The 13,583-nt window shown below is 40.1% G+C and overlaps 1 pseudogene; it reads left to right on the top strand.

Moving 5' to 3' along the window:
- The first annotated feature begins 282 nt into the window (after window positions 1-282).
- Window positions 283-1,215, top strand: LOC132519505 (phosducin-like protein 3; annotated as a pseudogene).
- The last annotated feature ends 12,368 nt before the right edge of the window (window positions 1,216-13,583 follow it).

The following is a 13,583-nucleotide window of genomic DNA, read 5'->3' as shown; positions in this document are numbered from 1 at the left end:
ACTAAAGCTATTTATAAAGTGAGGTCCACTTCTCTATTTTCATGTAAGTGGAAAACATCTCACACTTCAAAAATCTACGGCTTATCCTGCCCAACTTGATTTACTTGGCTGACTCTTATATTAGATTCAAAAGAGCTATGTCTCTTGGAATAAAAATTCACCAGGGTGTGTACAATAAAAAGATAATTGGGAAGAAGCGGGTCGGCGGCTGCGCGCATGCGCGGAGGAAAGCTGAGGGGCAGAGTGGCGGCTGCCGGCTGGGATCGAGCGACTCCTGAGAAAATGCAGGACTCCAACGCAGACACCGAGTAGAAAGACATCTTACGCAAAAGAGGCATCTTGCCCTCCGAGGGAAGTTTGAAAGATCTGGAGAAGGAGGCAGAAGAGTGGGTCCTTCAGCATTCCATTGTGAAAATGGACATGAAGACATGACTTTGGAAGAACTGGAGGATAACGAAGAGGAATTTAGTGAGGAAAATGAACGTGCGATTGAAAAGTACAGGCAGCAGAGACTGGCCGAGTGGAAAGCAACCCAACTGAAGAATAAATTTGGAGACGTTTTGGAAATCTCAGGAAACGATTATGTTCAAGAAGTTAACAGGGGCTTCCCTGGTGGCACAGTGGTTGAGAGTCTGCCCGCTGATGCAGGGGACACGGGTTCGTGCCCCTGTCCGGGAAGATCCCACATGCCGCGGAGCAGCTGGGCCTGTGAGCCATGGCCGCTGAGCCTGCGCGTCTGGAGCCTGTGCTCCGCAACGGGAGAGGCCACAACAGTGAGAGGCCCGCATACCGCAAAAAAAAAAAAAAAAAGTTAACAAAGCTGGTGAGGGCTTGTGGGTCATCCTGCACCTTTACAAACAAGGGATTCCCCTCTGTTCTCTGATGAATCAGCACTTCAGTGGACTTGCCAGGAGGTTTCCTGATGTCAAATTTATCAAAGCCATTTCAACAACCTGCATACCCAGTTATCCTGATAGGAATCTGCCCACGACGTTTGTGTGCCTTGAAGGTGATATCAAGGCTGAATTTATTGGACCTCTGGTGTTTGGTGGCACGAACCTGACAATGGACGAGTTGGAGTGGAAATTGTCTGAGTCTGGAGCAATCAAGACAAGTCTGGAGGAAAACCCTAAGAAACTCATAGAAGATGTGCTGCTTTCCTCCGTGCGATACTCCATCCCCACCAGGAGGGACAGGGATTCCGAGGATGACTAAGGCTGTGGCCCTGGTAACCTGCTGAACTTTCTTGATGTGACACATCGTCTGAATTTTTTTAAAGGAAAAAGTAGGAATGTATACTTTGGTTTTAGCTTTTTATAATTATGTTTCAAATCTGATAGATCTCAGAAATAATCATTGCTGGGAATCCTTTTAAATTTCTTGGAACTCTCTTTTTTAAACTAATAATATTTCTTTAAGAAAAAAATAAAAGCCAGATATTAGGTAAAAAAAAAAAAAGATCATTGATGTGATGCTTATTGGTTTGTAAATCTGCCAGAATGTAAAGAATGAGATGCTTCTTTCATATCCACCATTGTTTCCATCCTTAACAGAAAAGAAAATGCAAATCTACTCACCAGTACCTATAAAGACAGGCAGTTCTGCATTTAATTTTGATTTATTACGTCACACTATATTTTGATATATTTTTCTTTTATGTTTTAGTATCATCACCTTTAGGATAGGATGTCTATGAAAACACTATAGACATCCTATCCTTGTGTGTTCCTGAAATTCATCCTTTAGTCAACCTCCGGCTCTTCAACAATGTTCTCTACAATGAAGTGTTTTGAGGTCAAACATCTTAAAAAGACATAGAAACAAAAGCTTTGACTTTACACCACTAATGGCTTGTTTTCTGACTTTTAAAATGAGGAACTCTTAGTTGAGCTTGAACTTAGATATCTGGTTCTATGATATTTTGAGATATTAGTCTGTGAGATTTTTCCCTCTGTATTTCCCCCTCATTCCCATTACTTCCTCCTTCCTGTAGGTAGTGGTTGTGTAATCTCTAACCTCAGGGAGGCCTGTGGCAGGACAAACAATATAAATATTCTGTACATCTTAAGGGCTTAAATGGATGGCAATTACTGGTTATAAAATAATTATCTTAAAGAATCATGAGCTGGAAATGAATTCTCTCTGATGTATCTTTAGCATTTCCTTAGAGGAGAGAGTGGGGTATGTGGCCCCAAGAACACAGTGGACCTGCTCGGGTTTTTGTCAGCATATGGCTAGATCTTAGAGAGCAGAGGCTTCCTGGGGCATCTAGGTTGGCGAGACAAAAGGAAACTTTGCAAAGCTTTCTAAGGATGGTAGAAATCATCAGAGGGTTGATGGACTTGGAAAGGCCAGGCTGAGAGGTTCACCAGACATCTTGGTGATAATCTGTGTACACCAGACCAACTAACTTGTTTAATAGATACTGTAGTTAACCACAGCTTCCCGACCCCTTGGTGCTGCCTAGAGCATCTCTAAATTTTGTCATAGACCATAAGTTCCCCACTGGCTTATGGGGATGACAACATGAATGTAAATTAAGTTGCTTTATAATACTGTTGATTATTTCTCACATGCTTGAGTTTGACATGCCTGATTTTGGCTTCTCTTCTTTCCTACACTTAGAGTGTTGACAAAATGTGTACAGTTTTAGACAGGTCAAATGTTATATTTGTATTTAGTTTGAGACTCTTCTATGCCAAGTCAAAATATCATGTCTGATATTTATATTCTCTGTATATATGGATAGTATTCTCTTAAGTCACCACTCCCGTAAGAATTAGATTAAATCTAAGAAATGCAACATCCTAGAGTGTTAAAGGACATCACTCTCTGGGACATTGTCCTCTTTACCCATTAGGTGCTTAGGTATTTTAGTGTTTTTTAGGAGCAAATAGGGAAGTAAGTCACCTTTCCTTCCTTTCCTGAATAACTTCCCTACAATTCTGGCCACAGGAAACCTAGCAATGGAAGCAACTCCCACCACAGGAGCCATCATCTTGGGGCATCTTGGGTCTTTAGAAGAAAGAAAAAGCAGGCATGTTGGCTTCTGGCTTTCAGGATATGTCATCAGGATAACTAAGAAATAGAATTTGTTTTTTAGGAAATCATTTTCATCCATACATTCGCCAAAAGAATCCATGATTTACTTATTACTTTGGATGAACTACCATTTCAATGTATACTTTCCAATATATATATATATATTTTTTTTTTTTCTCTTAAAATTTGAAATGTGTTTGTGTGTATGTGCACGACATAGCGTTTTCTTTCTGGCTCTTCTCTGTTCTTTTATCTTCAATGCAAATAGAGAAAGCATAAGGGAAAAATAAAGATGATTGAGAGAGACAGAAATTATTGGCTTCTCTTCTTTCCTACGCTTAGGGTGTTGACAAAATGTGTACAGTTTTAGACAGGTCAAATGTTACAACAGAGTATTTGGTTTGGGACTCTTCTATGCCAAGTCAAAATCTGAGCAATTTCTGTTTACCAGTTGACAACTTATGTATGGATCTGGCTACCAATTCAGATGACGCAGTAAAGCCTTACCAAAGAAGGCCCTCTCCCTAACACCATCATTTTAAGAGCCGTGTTGGCATAAATTAGAGAATGAAGGACTGTTTTGAATTTCTGTTGGATGACATGGAAAATTATCAGAAAGCCCTTGAGGGAGGCTTGGCAGTAGACTTATACTTTAGCCCTATGTTATTGTAGTTATCGACATCAAACTTTTCTGACTACACATATATGCTCATATGTACTCATGTGTGTACACTTGTATCTGGCATAGGAAATCCCTCAAAGAAATATAAAACAATAAGGAGCATAGGATTGAACTGCTACTCAAAAGTGAGAAAAACCTAGAGGAGAAAATGAAATAGAATCTTTCAAAAGGAAGGAGGGCTACAAGTTATGATTGCTAGATTTACCAAATAAAAATACAGATTTCCCAGTTAAATTTGAGTTACAGGTAAGTTCCAAATATTGCATGGAATATACCTATAAAATTCAAGTTTAACGGAAACATGTATTTTATCTGGAAACCTTAGTACAAGTAGGCACGATTTTTGGATAATTTCCTCTTTTGGGGGTAGAGGGTAAGTGGCTACCTCTGAGAAGTCAGAGTCAGTGTCCAGAAATTGTGTGACAGTCCCAATAAATTCAAAAAAATCCCATCTTCAGCCTGGGGAGGAGTGTGGGTGAGGCCTAGTAGCATAAGTGTTTCCTGGTGTGAAGGAATTCCTCTAGATTCTCTAAAGAGGTAACTAAGTCAGTGGCCTGGAGAGCAGAAAAATAGGAGCTTGCTCTTAGAAATGACCTTTCTAGAAGAGAAAGAGCAATAACGGCAACAACAACCAAAAAGGCAAAGCGTTTTGAGAGTGATAACCGGATGTGAAAGAGTGAAGCAGAAATAGCAGAAAGGCCCAGGTTGGTTGCCACTGAATTCTGTGCTCTCTATTGCAGGTACTTTCCTGGAGAAACGAGGGAGATTTGGATGGAACTGGATTTCCCAAAGAGGTGTAAGTAAGAGTGAATGGAAGAGAGTCTGGGTTCATTTTCTTTCTTTTCTTTTTCTTGATTTGATTATTTCCTTTGCATTCATGTATATTTATACTTAATACATATGTGTACTCACACAGTGAAAAGTAGTATAAATTTGGCTTTTAGCTTGGTGATTTAAGAAGGTAGTAACTGTAAGATTAGTGCAAAATGAAGTATGTATTTTAAATGGCGTGTAGGCCGATATTTTGGTCATTTTTAGTCCTCAGTTGCATTTTCTTGTTCTCTTACTCTGGATTCTGTAAACATATAATCCATAGTAATTAATTTAAATTTTCTTTTGATGTTGATCTTCATAAGCTCTTGGTTTAAATACCAAACACTTCACACACCACAGATTTTTGTTTTAATCCATGAATGTAATCAACATTTCATATTCTCCTTCATATGCTTGCTATTAGTAAGGCTCCAGGTTCTGTTCTCAATTACCAGAGATATGCTAAGTGTATGTATAGAAGAAATTTGCTAATTTGTAACTTAAAAGCCTGGAAAACAATGGGCTTAAATTAATTGGGTATCTGGTATTTTTAAAATTACAAAACAACCAAACATTAACTAGGTTAGAAAAGAACACTTATTGTACTTTATATCATGCACAATTTTATATGAACAGATAATGGCTTACATGAGACTTCTGAGTTAGCTCGCAACTATGTTTATACAGCCATGTATTTAGGTACTGGTTGTAGGTCAATACGTCAAAAGTCAGTTTACTGAATGACCGTTCACTGAAATACAGAAGAATTTCTTAGAGTTGTAGTTTTTCCTGTGTCCCTGCTCTTGCCCTTGCCTCTCCATTATATGCAAATGGTTGTTTTCCCTTAAAAACAGTTTGCTGAATTCTCTATTTATGTGGATTTAGGTTTGCTCTTGCCTCTGGCGGCAAATGATTAAGGCAGACATTTAGGTTAAAGTATTAGGTTAAAACTTAGTTTGGGCCTTTGGGACTGAGGAATGCTAAACAGAGAACTAGAAAAGAACATTGGACTGATGAGGAGAAATCTGGCTTTGCCATTAGGCAGCTGTGTGACCTTTAGCAACCAATTTCTCTTCTAAAGGCTTAGATTTCCTAATCTCAACATGTTATCGAGTGTCTCAACTGAGAAGTGGATCTATGGGAAAGAAGGAAGTGGACCTGTATTTTACATACAACTGAACAGAGCTTATGGTCCCCTTTACCTTTGGAAAAGTGTATTACTCATATAAACAGTACCTGTTGCGTGTGTCCTGATAGAGAGAGGATCAAGACCATGATCTGCAGATCCCTTCCAGTCTTTTCTGTTTGTTTTTGGCTGCACTGGGTCTCCGTTGCTGCACGCGGGCTTTCTCTAGCCTTGGTGAGCTGGGGCTACTCTTTGTTGCGGTGCGTGGGCTTCTCATTGCAGTGGCTTCTCTTGCTGCAGAGCACGGGCTCTAGGCACGCAGGCTCAGTAGTTGTGGCTCGCGGGCTCTAGAGCACAGACTGAGTAGTTGTGGCACACAGGCTTAGTTGCTCCACAGCATGTGGGATCTTTCCGGACCAGGGCTCGAACTTGTGTCTCCTGCATTGGCAGGCAGATTCTTAACCACTGTGCCACCAGGGAAGCCCTCCAGTCTTGATATTCTATAATTTCATGGTCTTCTAGGCACACCAGAACGGCTATCTTGGTGTGAAGTTTTTGTGTCTATGATTTGAGGGAGTTTCCGCTCAACAGTTTTCTAGGAGATGTACAGTGCATATCTGGATAACGTGCTTCAGCTAAATGGGATATAAAAACAAGATACTTAGAACAGTATTACTAACTGAATAAACTTTTGTGAGTGTACCCTTCATTCATTCATTTATTAGCAAATATTTATTGTGTACCTACTATATTCTTACAGTGAACCTGGAGCTTAGAGTATAAAGGTTGTCACAAAGAGCGCAGTCTTTTTGGAAGATAGTCATGCAATCAGGCAAGCGAGTATAGCACAATGTGTTAAGTTCCTTGTAAGTTATATACAAGGAATATTGGACATGCCACATCGCAGAATGCCACCACCCCACAGTCCCTTTATGAGATTCCTTCACCATGGATTACCATGCTGCTGCCCAGTGGACTCGCCACTCTGGCCACAGCTGACTCAATCTGGCCCACACAGCGTACCTGTAAGCTGGACAGTGCTCTGTGGGGGGAGGGTGATAGGAAAGAACACTTCAGTAGAGATCATGATGCCTAACCGCATTGATCCGATCTTCTCTTCCAAATAGTTTGAACTCAACATGTAGAAAAAGTTACACAGTTGTTAATGGGAACAGAAGTTGGAAGACTCTGTGGTATAATAATGACAGGGCATGGACAAAGGGCTTAACATATTCTTACTTCTGATGTAAGTCATAAGAGCTGCCTGGGTCCTCAGTGCTGTTCTCTTTTTGAACTGTGCTCCCTCTTCCTGAGGCCTGGCTGGTGGGTATTCAGGCATTCCCATGGGGCCTCTCTTCCTCGTTTATACTCTTGATTTTACAACAAATATCCATTTGTTTGTAGCCTGAGTGGGTTTCTTTTTTAGCAGTGTGAAGTGCTGAACACAAAGGTATTATGAGATGATGAAAGGGAGAGTCTTGACACTACATCAGGGAGTACATCACAGAGGAGAACACGCTTCACCTGAGACTTGAAGGGCACATAGGGTGGGCCAAGGGGAGGACAGGGGACCAGTTTTGAAGTGCAGGGAGGCAAGAGAGAACAGGCCACACTTAGGGAACAAGTTGTAGTTTAGCGTGGCTGGTGCCGAGGACCCACGTGTGGGCTAGGGTATGACGATGGACTGTCATATAAGGACCAAATCAGGATGATTTTGCATTTTATACTATAGCTAGGGAGAAGCGACTATGGGCGTTTGCAAATGAGTCCCTTGGGAGCAGTGTGGAGGATTTATTGGATAGGAGTAAATCTGGGGGTTAAAAGAAAAGTTATTTGGTTACTTCAGTGGTATAGATGAGCTGTAAAGGCCTTAACTAGGGCAGAAGCAGTGTGTGTGTGTATGTGTGGGGGGGGTGATAGTTATAAAAGAGATTCTAAAGCAGTAGGAGGAGCAAGAATTGGTAACTGTGTGTGAAGGAACCCTCAGGGATGACTCTCAGGATTTCTGGTCAGGTGATTGGGCAGATGAAGGTGATGGTTCTCGAGGGAGAAAACATGGGAGAGAAACAAATTTGATGGAAGAAAATGAATTCAGTTTCAGTTCTTTTGGATTTGAGGCACAAAAATGTTGGATTGTCTTTTGATTATGAGGTCTAAACTAGTGATGGAAGCAAAGCCAGATGATGTAGAAGCAAACTATTCTAGGTTTCAGATGAATCTGGCATTGCTCTACTTTTTCTTACCTAATTATGGGGCTCTCTCAGCATAAATTTACAGTAGCCAAGAAAGAATCCTTTAACGGATTTCTACTGATTTCGCAGTCCTTTGACTTCAAGATGACTCTGGGAGGCACCTGGTTGGTGCCCACCTGTTTCAAGCTTCATCTACCTAGTGAGTACCACCAGTCACTGTGCGAGGCTACACAAGGCAGTGAGCAGTGACTGCAGATGGGAGGAACCAAAACAACAGCAAACAGAAACTTTTCTTCGTTTTTGATTTCTTCTCATTGCTCTTTCACTGACTCTGAAGGTCAGATAATGGCCTTTGTTTTCCATCTTGCCTAGATTCTTTGACTCAGAGGAAAGTCGAGCTGGTTTCTGAAGCAAAGGGGGACTTATATACCTTGCGGGCGTCTACTCTTGTCCTTTCAGTTTCCTCTGTCCCCTCAATAGCTTTTAGATTCCTTTAGTGGTTTTTTTAACTATACAGTGGTGAAGTTGTTTACCATTAGAAGGAGTTCATTGGGTGAAATTTACCCAGGGCTCACTTAACACTTATGCTGCATGCATGCATGAACTGCTTCCAGGGTTACTCACTCCTTTAGCTTTGGTAAGGAATCTGTCAGTCAGATGAGTAGCTGCTGACAGCAACTTTTAAAGACTCTTTTCTCTTAACCATAACACATTAAACACTTTTAAAACAGATAAGTAAACATTTTCTTACAGTCTGTTGTACATATTTCCTTGCTGCACACTTCAGTATAATGAAATTCATGTTGTGCAGATAGAATTTTGTTGAAATGCATCAAATTTCATTCTTTACCCTTTTGTCCATATGTATATGTTTCCCACAAAACGTATAGGGCTTCTGAGCTGGTGCATGGCATATAGGGCTAGTGTGATAATAAATTTCCATTTTAAATATTGAAGGTCCTTATTATGATCCACAGCTCAACTTAAGTTTTCCTTGTGAATAATGTGATTTTTCTGTTTGCCTCTATTCTCTTTTGTTTTGCTCATCTTCTCCATTAGCATGAATCTAGCATTTTGAAACCAAGAGAGCCATTAGCAATGGCTTTTTTTACCGGCATACCCTCACTGGATGCAATACCCAAGAAGCTACGTGGAAATAGGCTTTATGATGAGAATTACTGTTGCAAAAAGAACTCAGAGACACTGATACATATTAAAGAACCACTATTGCCCCCATGGAAACCATTTTATTTAGTTGCTTCTAAAACCTATTCTCTGTACTTCTCTTCCCTTTTATTTCTGAGCTGATTTACATGACAACAGAGTCTTTGGTCCTTGGGAGTAGGTCTGCCCTTGCCGCTATTCTCTACTTAGAGTTGTCACCCTCTCTTTGCTGAGAAGACGAGTGACAATGAAGTGAGGAGTAAATGGCTACTGGAGCAGATGAACTCTGAGAAACAAAGATCCCCTTTTCATGCAAATCTCCATAGTAATTTAACATGAAGGAAGAAAGGAAACCAGTGTACAAGGTATCAAGAGAACTGGATGGTATTCAAGGTTGTTTCATGAAGCCTTGACATCTCTTCAGGAGTGTCATCTATCAAAGCATCTCTTTTCCTTTCATATAAAGTGAAAACACATTTCCATTTTGAAGGGAAACAAGGAGGAACAGAAAACTAACTTCAGTCATAGGAGCTGGATGTACACTCACACCACCAGTCCCCTCAATGTCACGTTTGACTTTGTCACTCATTCCTAGTCAATGAGAACTTATCTATGCATGCTGCTCATTGCTCAGGTTTTCTTCTCTGCCTGGGAGGCCTGCTCCTCTTACTTTCTTTTTTTTTTTTTTTTTTTTTTTTTTTGCGGTACGCGGACCTCTCACTGTCGTGACCTCTCTTGTTGCGGAGCACAGGCTCCGGACGCGCAGGCTCCGGACGCGCAGGCTCAGCGGCCATGGCTCACGGGCCCAGCCGCTCCGCGGCACGTGGGATCTTCCCGGACCGGGGCACGAACCCATGTCCCCTGCGTCGGCAGGCGGACTCTCAACCACTGCGCCACCAGGGAAGCCCTCCTCTTCCTTTCTTACTTCAACTTTTTCTACCTTTCAAAGCTTAGCTCAAGGACTGTTCTTTTATTCTTAGAGCCTTTCCTCCTGGATTGATTATTCTTTCTCCAGAATTCCCATTGCATTTTGAGTTAGTGTCTATCACTTAATTACCAGTTCCTTCCTATGAGGTGGATTTTCTCTCACCAAAATGTATTGAGGAATGTGACCGTGTATTATACTGCATTGCTCTTTATCCATAGCTCTTGACATAGTAGCAGATATAGAATATGTCTTTCTTAGATGGATTAGCTGCAATTTAAGAATCATGAACTAAGAAGGGTAAACTTTAACTCACAGCATGTTCCCTTAAAGATAAAGCATGACCTGCTTTTGATTAGTTGACTATTCAGTGATGCCATTGATCACAGGATGGTCAATCAATGTATTTCGGTTAAGATAATTTTTAACTCAGAGGTTTGATACCTACTCAGATTTTTCTTTAGCTGGGATATATTATTGATAATAATAACGTTTATAAGAGCAAATACTTAAAGCTCGCCTTGTGTCCAGTAGGAGTGTAAGCATTTTAAGTATGTATACTATTATTTAATCCTCACAATAACCCTATGAAGTAAATAGTATTGTTATCATCACCATTTTATAGAAAAGGAAACTGACTGTTAAGTAACTTGCCTACAGTTACAGAATTTGGGCCTCAGCAAGTTAGCTCTGGAGCCTGAGCTCTTTTTTGTAAAAATTTTTATTGGAGTATAGCTGATTTACAGTGTTGTGTTAGTTTCAGGTGTACAGCAAACTGAATCAGTTATGCATATACATATATTCACTCTTTTTTAGATTCTTTTCCCATATAGACCATTACAGAATATTGAGTAGAATTCCCTGTGCTATACAGTAGGTCCTTATTAGTTATCTATTTTATATTTAGTAGTGTGCATATGTCAATCCCAGTCTCCCAATTTATCCCTCCCTCCTCTCCCCACCGGTAACCATAAATTTGTTTTTTACATCTGTGACTCTATTTCTGGTTTGTAAATAAGTTCATTTGTACCATTTTTTTTTTAGATTTCACATATATACACTGTCATATGATATTTGTCTTTCTCTGTCTGACTTACTTCCCTCAGTATGACAATCTCTAGGTCCATCCATGTTGCTGCAAATGGCATTATTTCATTCTTTTTTATGTGGAACCTGTGCTATTAACCACTATTCTATTCTACCTCATCTACTGCCATTGGGTTTCCCCATACTCTCATCTTTTCTTGTGTACAGTGTCCCTCACGATCCAAACTCAGGGACCAGAGATTCTGAGGTTTCTGACAAGCCTTTTATCTGGGATCTTGATATTCACCATGCAGAACTCAGGGATAGATTCAAATTGGATACCAAGTAAGTAAAATATAGTAGGATATTATAGTTAAAATTTGAACAGAGGCTGTTGGAAACTTTTCAAAATTAGTGTGTATGTGGTGCTAATGAAAACATAAATGAAGGTCAGAAAGTCAGATTATTTGATTAGAATTCCTTTTAATTACCATTTCTTTCAATTAGCTATTTGTTAAATTATGGAATTGCTGAATGAAGCTGAAATTATATAGGTTTTATAAAGTTAAAAGAAGGAATATATAAAACTTCTAGGAAAATATATAAAGGAAACAATCCCTGAACTTATTTCTCTTTATGCTATGGAGAAAATCTTCCTAGTTGAGAAGGAAAAAGCTGTCTGTCCTTCACTCCGATACTTATTTATGGAGCCAAACTTGTGTTCTGGGACTGAATTACTATTGAAGTAGATTGCTCTTTAAACAACTCAAAGGACAAAGAGGTGTTTTTTTTTTTAATTTGTGTGTATGTTTGTATGACCCTTTGATAAGGTTATAGGAAACATTTAGTTTCCATTTAGACTTCTAAAACCACTTAGACTATATAGATGTATTTTCTGAAGTAATACATGGTGAAATTAAGACTTCATATTCCTACTGTTATCCAGAGGGTGGTAAGAATTAGAGGTGAGAGAAAAATTTGACTTTGCATCTAGAGTGTAAAACATGATTGCAGGTGTGTTCCTTGTGGGGGAATTTCAGAGGCTCCTGCCAGTTGTGCACTAGAGAATTAAGCCTAATTAATCATAAATTAACCTGTGTTGGAGCAGGGGGTGAGGTGCTACATCTCAGCAAGTATCATCATCCTCACCAAGTGAGACACCTGATTTTCCCAAATTGAAATAAAGAACAACTAGCACAAGCCTAGAAAGTATTTATTCATTTGTCATACACCTTCTGGGAACCTACTGTCTGTCAGGTACTGTAGTAGGCACCAGGGATAGAAAAAGAATAAATTGCCCTCTCTGCCCTTTACAGTCTTATAATCTGTGGCACAGGAGGGAAAGAAGGACAGGATGAGGGGAAATTTGGAAACCAGTCTTACAAATTACAATAAACATAAAAAGAGATAAGTGTAGGTTACTCAAGTATTAAAGAGCAGGAGTAGAGAAAGGTTTAACAGAGCAGGTAGCCTTTCAGATTCGGCACACAAAGAAGATTGCACCCGTCTGAGTAGAAGCATGGAGAGGAACACTTCCGCAGGGAGAACAGCTTGCAGAAAGGCAAAAAGATGTGACAAAGCAGGATCTTGTTGGGGAACTGCAAATTGGAAAACACAAGATAAAGAAATGCTGTTTCAATTTCACCTACAGTTCTTATTAATTTAGAATGCTTGGTTTAAAAATGTTGCTTAATTCATCTTTAAAACTGCCCTCTGAGAATGTGTCTTTGGAGTTCAGCATCAGGTTTGGGATGCTATGCATGTTAGGTCTTGGTGAGTGGTTGGCCTGAGCATTTCCAGGGCACATGCCAAGCACAGGGATGCCTGTGTTGTGGATTACAAACAATGCAGGAGAACAGGAGAACGCGTACGACTGCCAGATCAGAGCTGTTGCCTTTTGGGGAGCTGATGTGCTGTTCCCTAAATGCCCATTGTTCTCTTGCATTTCTATGCATCACCTTCCCTGTTCTATCTGCTTCATGTGTCCTTCTCCCTTTTTTTCTACTTGAGAAAGTCTCATTCTTATTTTGAAATTGAAAATTAAAGCCTACTATGTGGAAAAGGTTCTCACTTCACCTGTGCAGCATATTCCATATATACACTTTGCTTGTGCATAGCAGAGAACCGTATATAAAAGCTTCGCTTTTTCCTTTTATAGCGTGAACGTGTTTGTCTTGAATTTATTTTAGTCATCTGAATTAGTCACGAGTCAAGACAACATCTGACTTTCAGAAACCACAATCATCGTGGCTTGGTAATGATTACACCATTATGAAGTGTGTGCGTGCACGCATGTGTGTATATAAAGGGAGGGCATAAGAGGGTAGGCTCTCCATCCACAAGTACAAAATAACCCAAAGGAAAAAACATTCTGAAAGTTTAATCTGCAGTGTTGTCCCCTGAAAGCAGCTATATTCCCTCAAACCATCAACCTCTACAGAATGCTCAACAGGATGCTTGATGCCCCTGAGGCGCACAGTCACCGCAGACACATTGTCTGTGGTGGTAAGAGGCAGATAACATGGCCAGAGCCACTGGTTTAATCTTTCAGTTGACATCTGAATATAGGCAGTTGTTTTAAAGTAGTACTTAGCCGCTCCCTCTGGGAATTTA

The sequence above is a fragment of the Lagenorhynchus albirostris genome, chromosome 4 (assembly GCF_949774975.1).
Source record: "Lagenorhynchus albirostris chromosome 4, mLagAlb1.1, whole genome shotgun sequence".
Classification (NCBI taxonomy): Eukaryota; Metazoa; Chordata; class Mammalia; order Artiodactyla; family Delphinidae; genus Lagenorhynchus; species Lagenorhynchus albirostris.
The sequence above is the reverse complement of the archived record's forward strand: the minus strand, read 5'-3'. Positions and strand labels throughout refer to the sequence as shown.